Source organism: Priapulus caudatus, unplaced genomic scaffold (assembly GCF_000485595.1).
Source record: "Priapulus caudatus unplaced genomic scaffold, Priapulus_caudatus-5.0.1 Scaffold1304, whole genome shotgun sequence".
Classification (NCBI taxonomy): domain Eukaryota; kingdom Metazoa; phylum Priapulida; class Priapulimorpha; order Priapulimorphida; family Priapulidae; genus Priapulus; species Priapulus caudatus.
In genome coordinates this window covers 155,240-162,739 of record NW_014578365.1, presented here as the reverse complement: position 1 = coordinate 162,739, position 7,500 = coordinate 155,240, and positions in this window count along the sequence as shown.

The window sequence follows — 7,500 nt, the reverse complement described above, 5'->3', positions numbered from 1 at the left end:
TGTGTTCATACAATATTATATGATGTTGATATTTGCGTTTATTACGTGTTCATTGAATTTAGTGTAATATTTGTAAGGTAGCGTAGCGGGATTATTTATGAAGGTGGTTTGTTTAAGGTGGTGGATATAACATCCACACCTTAACAAACTACATCAGACCAAGATGTATTTGATATATTATTAATAATATGTGTGTGGTATTAATTACAATAAGCAGCAACAAGGAGTTGAAGGGAGGTAATGTAATAGCGCCCCCCACCACACCGCCCACCCGCCGCCCAAATACTAGAACCCCAAACACCCGCAACATCCACACACCCCCGAACCACCAATCACGAAGACACCCCCTGCAACCACCACCCGCCCATCCCCATCACCCCCCCCCCCCCGAACGCAGCTCCGGACCCCGCACGACATCTCCACAGGAAGCGCTTAGATTCGCCTCTCTGATGCGATTTCGACGAGGTTTTTGTTCGAACTTGAAAATCGAATCGTGAGAGGCAGGAGAATCTGAAATGGCGGTAATCCAGCCGACCAGCAGTTATGATTGGGCGTATAGCCGTGATGAGTGACGTACGCTTACGCTTATACCTGTAATGTACTGTTATTTGATTAATGCTAGTACATCCTACCTATAGGGGAAATATCACTTCCCACTAAACGCGCTTGTTCGCCTGAGAGTAGCAGCTTACAGGAATGTTGTTACCGTAATATATGTATGTATATTGCTATCTATATATAATTATATAGTCTATAGTATATCTCCTATATACTATATATCATATATGTTGCAATAGTGTCTTATCACCTAGAATGCTGATTTATCCATATGGCCGCTACTATAGTTAGCCCATTTTAATCAATAAAATATTCGATACGCCATAACTTTATCGATCGTCCGTGGCCCAGCCTCGTGTATTTTTAATGTGCACAAATTTCCTTTCTCTGCCATTTTAGTTTTCATTATTGACGTTCACGCATCTCACAGTCCCAGCCCACCACTCCTGCACACACTCTTCCTCCATCACTGCCATCAGGCCTTTCATCCCCCTTACGGAACCACCCCACGCGACGACACCACCCAGCCCGCCGCTAACACCGCCGCCACCCTTCCCCACTTGCACCAGCACCACCGTCACCGCCGCCACCACCACACCACCACCAACACCACCCCACACCCCACCACACCACACCGCCACCCCACCACACACCACCGCCGACACACCACCACCACCACCATACCACCACACACACCAAGGATCAGCCCAACATTTCAACTTCTCATGAATAGCACAACCGCCCCGACTTCAGGAGGACACTGTCGACCACGCTAAACACGCTATACTCCATTGGCATACCGCATCGCGCCGAGGACGGATGGACGCTGGTGCAGTCCACACTTATCTGCGCCTTCGTTCTTCGTAATCGCTAGAATTAGCTGATGATTTCCGCGCGGAAAATCGAATTAGAAGCCATCTCGGTGCGTTTGCTGGGCAAAGAGCTGCGCGCGTAATCGAGCACGCGCATTCAGCGTGTGTCCGCGCACGCGCCGCACACCCATGCCGCGATCTGCAACGAGATGAGGGTGTCGTGGCGTCCGTGATGTGCCCTGTGCATGTGGTCGAGTGTCATGAGCGACGTGGTGACGGCGCTCGTCATTGGGTGAGTGTGAGGGCCAGGGTGCAGCGGGAGGGTGAGGGTGTATGGGTTAAAGAGCTGTGGTGAGGTGTGTGCCGGTGATGGTGACGGTGACGGCTGTGCTGGCCTGATTCGGTGAGGTGAGGGTGTGTGGCGTGAGGTGGGTTGATGGAGGGTAACGCGTGAGCTGTGCTGGGTATAGGCTGGTGTCCGGTCGGTGCCGTTAACGGTGAGTGTGCGTTGGGCGTGACGGTGAGTGGTGGGTGAGGGTTAGGCGTGTGGTGAGGTAACGGTGAGGGTGTGTGGAGTGAAAGCTGTGTGGGTGAGTGTGTGCGTGTGTGGGTGAGGGTAAAGGTTGAGGGTTGGAATGAGTCGTGCTGGGTTAGGGTGTGTAAGGAGTGTGTGGTGTGAGCGGTACGGTTGAGGTGTGTGGTGATGGTGGAGGGTGATGTCGGGTGAGGAGCGTGAGACGGTGAGGGTGAGGGTGAGAGTCGAGCGGTGTGGGCGTGAGGCGTGGAAGGGGTGTGGGTGAGGAGTCCGTCGCTGTGGGTCGTGGGGTGAGGGGATATGTGTACGGTGGGTTAACGGTGAGGGTGTGGGTGAGCGGTGTGGCGTGTGAAAAGGCTGGTGAGTGAGGTCGCTGTTTTACGGGTGAGCGTTAACGGTGAGGGTGTGGTGAACGGGTGTGGGTGGTGTTGAGTGAGAGTGTGTAGGTCGAGATGTTCAACGGTGGGGGCATGTGGGTGAGGGTGACGTGCAGTGAGGTGTGTCGTTGGATGATGATTGACGGTTAATGTGAGGGGATGTGTGGATGATGGCTGACGCGTGATGTGGAGGGGATGTGTGGTCGTGATTGGCTGAAGGTTACTGTGCAGCCGGTGCTACGTGGATGATGGATGACGGTTACTGTGAGGTGTGTGGATGATTGGTGACGCGGTTACTGTGAGGTGTGTGTGATTCGATGGTTGACGGTTAATGTCAGAGGGGTGTGTCATTGACTGTGTGACAGGTACTGTGAGGGTGTGTGCGATGATGGTGACGGTTACTGTGAGGGTGTGGATGATGGTGATGGGTTACCTGTGAGGGTGTGTGGTGATGGTGACGGTTAACTGTGGGGGTGTGTGGATGATGGTGACGGTGACTGTGAGGGCTGTGTGGATGATGGTGACGGTGTCTGTGAAGGGTGTGTGGATGATGGTGACGGTTACTGTGAGGGTGTGTGATGATGGTTGAGGGTGAGGGTGTGGGTGAGTGTGTAGGTGAGGGGTGACAGTGAGGGTGACAGCCTGAGGGTGACGGTTTGAGGGTTGTGTGGGTGGAGCGGTAAAGGCGCGGGCCTGTGGGTGAGGGTGCCTCAGGTGCGCGTGCGCCCGGTGAGGCGTAAAGGTGACGGTGTGGGGTGGGGGGGTGTGGTGTAGGGTGTGTGGGTGACCGTGAGTGTGTGCTTACGGTGACTGGGATGTGGGGGTGTGCGATTAGGGTGTCTGGTGGGTGACCGTGAGTGTGTGCTTATGGTGTTGGGTGTGAGTAACGGCGTGGTGTGTGTGGATGCCTGTGTGTTGTTGATGTGTGTGTGTGTGTGCATGTGTGTGGTTGATGCGTGCGCCTGTTGTTGCTGTGCGTCGTGTGTGTGTGTGTGTGCGTTGCGTGTTGTGTTGCTGAGTGGTGTGTGCCCCTGTTCGTGCGCGCGACGTGTGTGTGTGTGTGTGTTGTGGGTGTGTGTGTGTGTGTGTGTGACTGTGTAGTGATGTGTGTGTGTGTGTGTGTGTGTGTGAGGGCAGAGGTGCGGAACAAGGAAGAGAAAGGCGAAGAGCGCTACTGAGCGAGAGTGTGAGAGCGAACAAAGATTCTTTTGCTATACAGTGTGGCATCTTACTATCAAGGCGTATAAAGAAGCCTACTTAATACGCTCTTGGTTACTATAATTTATATTCCTCTGGCGTTCTCACACATACTTGAGATTTCACCTGGAAACATGTAACGTGACACCGAAGCGGGATCAGATTTTTTTTTGGGCGAAGAAACACGAGCAGCGCACCAGCCGCAGATGCAGATCCAGGATTTCTGGTACAAAAATACATAAGTGCCCGCCCTTCCTGTTTACGCCTCTTCCCTCATCTGGATGTCCTCTTTCTCGCTTCCCCTCCCCCTGCCAGGCGCCAATGGTCCCACCCTTCATCACCGTTAACTAGAAAGGTGCTTGGATGAAATCACACGTCGAGATGATCAGCCAAGCAGTTTTAATTACGACACAGGAGAGAGGCTGCGGACGATCGGAGGTTACGCCGCCATGGTGCGCCGCGCACGACCGCTCGTCGCCCGGCCTGCCTCGCTGTGGGCTGGTGACGTAATAACGGCTCGCACGTGCGCGCCTCAAGCTCGTCGCCTGACAAGGTTCAAGTTACTATTCACACTGATTGAGTTTATCGAGAGAACTCGATAGCATTATGCGCAACACGGTACATAACGAGCGAGTTCTAAGGAGCAGGCGCGAGACGCCCGTACGTAGGCCGAGAACAGTCCGCGCACGATGGGAATGGACTATTTAGAGGACGTTTGTGAGGCTGTGACGAAGGTAAATGTCTGTATCATTAAATGATGTGTCGTATGTGTCGGAGTACATATGTGGGAAGGAGCGAGCGGTCTTTTGGGCAGCGGCGGGCAGATCCCCATGCATGTATATAATACTATCGGCGCGTCTATAAAAGTAATCACAGAACATCCTATCGTTTGTCACCCAGGTACGCGCTCACCGTGTTCTACTTCTTCCCCTCAGTGTTTCCCTTTCTGTTGCTAATCACTGACGATAGATAAGAGATGGGAGCGCCAGATTAGTGGTAATTGATGAGAGATGTAAACCGAGAACGAGCGAGACAGAGCTGCGCAAGAAGGCTGGTGAAGAGTATTCAAGCGAGGAGGAGCGAGGACTATGCGACGGAGTTAGGCGACGCCCAACTAATAAAGGACAAGATAGGAACGCGCGCAACGTTTAGAACAGAGAGCTGGAAGCAGAGGGGACATAAGAGAGGGGAGCGGTAGATGAAATGTGTGAGGTAAGGGAGGCAGGACGGGCAGTAGAAAGAGGCTGGACTGGAAGCAAGAGGGCAGTGGATGATGACGAGAATATAGGTGGCGCGGGGAACCAACGCCACGGCGGAGGACGAACGCTCGGGAACCTGAACTATAAGAAGGCAGAAACATGTTTCGGAGACCGCGGGAGTAATACCCTCGATCTGAGTTTGCACTGGACGCAGGCGTTTCATTTATGCCAGCGGCGGAACCAGAAGGAAAACATGAGAGCATATAATATTAAAGGAGTGGATATAATATATAATATTTATTATTATTTATATGTTATATCGTGCAATTTCTTTGGCTCGTCCACACAAGATATTTAACTAAGGAGGGATGTGCCAGGCCACGTTGGCACACAGCGTAAGGCAGGAACGCGCGCTCTCGGGGACAGTTACCTCAATTGTGCGAATTTTCCCCACCCGGTCGTGTGTCCCCCTGGATATCCGCGTTCTCTTGCATCCTGAACACGAGGATTAATTGCACACACAGAGTAGGTTAAGGAAGATGGGAAATGGGCAAGCAGGCAGCTCGCCTTAGGGTGTCCAGTCAGCAGCAGCTCGCCTTAGGGCGTCCAGCCAGCTGTTATACACATGTGCGCTCGCGGAGGTATGCACTCTCTTTGAGTGCCCTCTGTCTAGTTAGGTATTCGATTGGAGGCACTTTTAGTTGTTCTCTAGTTCTAGTAGCTGCTCCTGTCTGTCTCTGTGGACTGTGATGTAGCGGTTTTGTGGGAATAACCTGTTATAAGACGTAGAGCATAATTCTGTAGTGTCTTTAGTCTATCTTAAGCTGATTTGGGGAGATTTATAAGCACTGTAGATCCATATATGAGATGCGACAGGCAGAGTGACGAGTATATTTGCAGCTTTGTGTTTGTGTGTAGGTTGTCTCCGTATCTGTCTGAGGAAGCTAATACTTGTACTCATCTTGTCTACTATGTAGTTAGTATGGTCATTCCATGTTAACTGCTGATCTATATTCATATCTCAAAATTTTAATGTTCTTGATTGGGGTATCGAGTTGTTACTTAATTCCAACTCAATTTTATTAGTATCCACAATTTTATTATAGACCGGATTTTACCAAGCACACGTGCTGTCGACTTGCCTGGTTCCACTTTGAACGTATAAGAACGGTCGAAGACATTTATCTTGGCAATCAACGGCGACCGACGTCGGAGAGCCTTTTACCTGTACATTATAGCATAGCTGGGAATCGAGGCGCTATGCTGCGAGCAAAGTGAATTATGTAGATCAGATTTTACCATGCACACGTGCCGTCGGCCCGTCCGCGACCAGTTGGAACGTATGAGAACGGCCGAAGAATATTCTCTTGGCAGTCAACTGTGACCGACGCACGAGCGCCATCTTCCTGTACATTAATATAGGTATGGCGCGGAACCTGGGGCGTGATGCTGGGAGCAAAGTAGCGAGAGCTGGCAGAGGTTTTATACTCCTGATAGCCTACCTATCTACATAGAGCTGGTAGAGAATGCTCGCGTTCCATCCACGGTTCCCGTCAGAGGCCACTAGCGATTCACGTGGCAGCTAATGATATCACCAGAGCTACAGCGAGAAGAGTGAAGAATATCGTGTTCACAGCATTACAGAGCCGGAGGAGGAGGGGAGGATGAGGGGGAAAAGGAGGAGGAGCCGGAGCAGGAGAAGGAGGAGGGGCTGGAGAGCAGAAGGTGAGAAAGAAAGAGGAAGAGGACGAGTATGCGCAGTAATAATAGGAGTAGGGTGGATGGGGATGCGGAGGAGGAGGAGGAGGAGGAGGGGGAGTAGAAGCAGGAGGAAGCGAAGCAGAAAGAGGATGGTAAGGCCTCGACGTAAGATCGTTACAATAATCTGTTGTGACACGATTGACAGTTGGCAATTGCTAACCCTAGCACTTTCAGAGTTGCGAGAAATCAGACTGTTGGGATGATTAGGCTTTCTGTTATTAAATAAGTAAATGAACATGTCCTCTTCTTTGCAAAATAAATATAATTGCAAAAAAATGTTATTGATTTTAGCAGATCGAATACATGCGCCCTGAAACGTCTGTCTCTATCATCTATCGCGCGTTTTAAAAACGTTTGGGTGATTTGCGGCATTATAATTAATTAAATGACGACGTAATTTATATCTAAATACTCAAAAGTACGGGCTCACTGGCGTAGCTAAGGGGGGGCACAAGGGGGCCATGGCCCCCCTTGTTGATTGGCAAACAAAACAACAACAAAAATTTTTCCTTGCCTCTCACGCGTCTTCACAGGACTGGCCACAATTCCTGTTACTTCTGCATCTGCTGAGGTAGGGCTAGGCAGGGCTCGGTGTACTTAAAATATAGTGTTGAAATGACGGATTAGTGAAATAAAAACGCGAGCTTTCTTGGCCAAAATGGCTCGTCTATAAGTTGCGGAATATATGCAAAGTTATTCACAAAGCATTGGTGTGCCATTCTTTTCTTCTGTCAATAAGAGGTTGCAGAAGCCATAAAAATTCAATCAAAGCCAAACTTGAGCAATAAACACAAATCTGAGGCAAAGAAGAATTATGCTCTTTCTTTAGTGCATAGGTTTTTGTCTGCTGCAGGAAATCTAAAAATCCAAAGTCAGTCTATCGTCGTCGATTTTGAGATTTCGTTGACATTAATGTCCATTCAGCATAAGCTCCTGTTTCAACGCGCGAAAAAAAAGGGGAAGAATGAGAGGCAGAAGAATCGTGGCTGGGTCATATTGGTAGAAAGCGACTAAGTTTAGAGCTTGACAATGCTCATATTAGACGAAATGTTCGTTCAGGA